Genomic DNA, 2,009 nt, shown 5'->3' on the forward strand with positions numbered 1-2,009 from the left:
TCCTACTGAATGGGAGGTTTGTGCAAATCATATATTCGATAAGGGGTTAATATCCAAAATATATAAAGAAATCCGACAACTCAACAACAACAGAAAACAATCCAATTAAATAGGTAGAAGACTTGAGTAGACATTTTTCCAAAGAAGACATAGTTCAATAGGCACAGGAAATGATGTTCAACATCACTGATTATCAGGAAGATGCAAATCAAAACCACAATGAGATATCACTTCACACGTTAGAAGACAAACCATAAGAGACTCTTAGCAATAATCGCACCTCAGATAAACCTCATTGGCTACGATACTGCCACTGTGCAAAGCTCATAAGAGACTCTTAATTGTAGGAAACAAACTGAGGGTTGCTGGAGGGGAGGGTGTTGGGGGATGGGGTAACTGGGTGATGGACATTGGGGAGAGTAGGTGTTAAAAATGAGCACTGGGTACTATATAAGACTGATGACTCACAGACCTGTACCCCTGAAACAAATAATACATTATATGTTAATTAAAAAAAAAAGAATGGTTATTCTCAAAGAGACAACAAATTTTGGTGAGGATGTGGAGAAAAGAGAACCCTTGTACACTGTTGGTGGGAATGTAAATTAGTGTAAATTATGAAATAATTTTAAAAATTGCTATTCCACTGCTGAGAATTTATCCAAAGAATATGAAAACACTAATTCAAAAAGATACATGCACTTCTGTGTTCATAGCAGGATTGTTTACAATAGCCAACATATGAAAAGAAGCTAAATGTTAATTGATGGATGAATGGATAAAGATGTGATATATACATATATATACATATAAAAGGGCATATTACTTTTTCATTTCACTTAGCGTAATACCACCAAGGTCCATCCATCTTGCTATTTGCAACAACTTGGGTGGACCTTGGTGGTATTACGCTAAGTGAAATAACTCAGATGGAAAAAAAATTCTTTGTGATTTCACTTTTATGTGGAATCTAAAAAGAAACCAACAACAAATGAACAAACAAAGCAAACTGATGAATATTCATAATCTTTTCTAGATAAAAGGAAAGGAGGGAATATCCTTATTTCATGATTCTTTAATGCAAAAACTATAAGAACTTTAATAAAGTTAGGAACCTAGGTATTCTCCTATGTTATAAAATAATTCAAAAGAAGTTTTAACCTACATAACAATCTTTGTTAGGATAATGAAAATTATTTCCTTATACATATTTGAAATACATAGTCATATTATTCAAGACTGATTTGTGTCTATCATCTTAAAGAAAAAAAGGCCGGGGTGCCTGGGTGGCTCAGTCATTAAGCGTCTGCCTTCGGCTCAGGTCATGATCCTGGGGTCCTGGGATCAAGCCCCACATCGGGCTCCCTGCTCCGCGGGAAGCCTGCTTCTCCCTCTCCCACTCCCCCTGCTTGTGTTCCCTCTCTCACTGTGTCTCTCTCTGTCAAATAAATAAAATCTTTAAAAAAAAAAAAAAAGGCCAATATAATTTTTATTGGATTTTAGTAAATTTTTATATAAGTGGTCAGAAGTACAGAGAGCTATATACTTCCATTGAGTTAAAGATCTTTTTTTATATTATATTATTTTATTTTTTATTGTATTTTATCTTATTTTATTATGTTGTTAGTCACCATACAATACGTCACCACTTTTCGATGCAGTGATTCATGATTCATTGTTTTTGTTCAATGCCCAGTGCTCCATGCAGTACATGCCCTCCTTAATACTCATCACCGGGCTAACCCATCCGCCCACCCCCTTCCCCTCTAAAACCCTCAGTTTGTTTCTCAGAGTCCATAGTCTCTCAAGGTTCATCTCTCCTTCCGATTTCCCCCCCTTTATTTTTCCCTTCCTTCTCCTAATGTCCTCCATGCTATTCCTTATGTTCCACAAATAAGTGAAACCATATGATACTTGACTTTCTCTTGCTTGACTTATTTCACTTAGCATAATCTCCTCCAATCCCATCCATGCTAGTATAAAAGTTGGGTATTCATCCTTTCTGATGG

General features: G+C 35.9%; 1 pseudogene; it reads right to left on the reverse strand.

The window, feature by feature from the left end:
• Positions 1-264: 264 nt before the first annotated feature.
• On the reverse strand, positions 265-325 carry LOC115940715 (U4 spliceosomal RNA; annotated as a pseudogene).
• Between the last annotated feature and the right edge of the window lie 1,684 nt (positions 326-2,009).

This window comes from Leptonychotes weddellii, chromosome 7 (assembly GCF_054177405.1).
Source record: "Leptonychotes weddellii isolate Sample4059 chromosome 7, ASM5417740v2, whole genome shotgun sequence".
Lineage (NCBI taxonomy): Eukaryota > Metazoa > Chordata > Mammalia > Carnivora > Phocidae > Leptonychotes > Leptonychotes weddellii.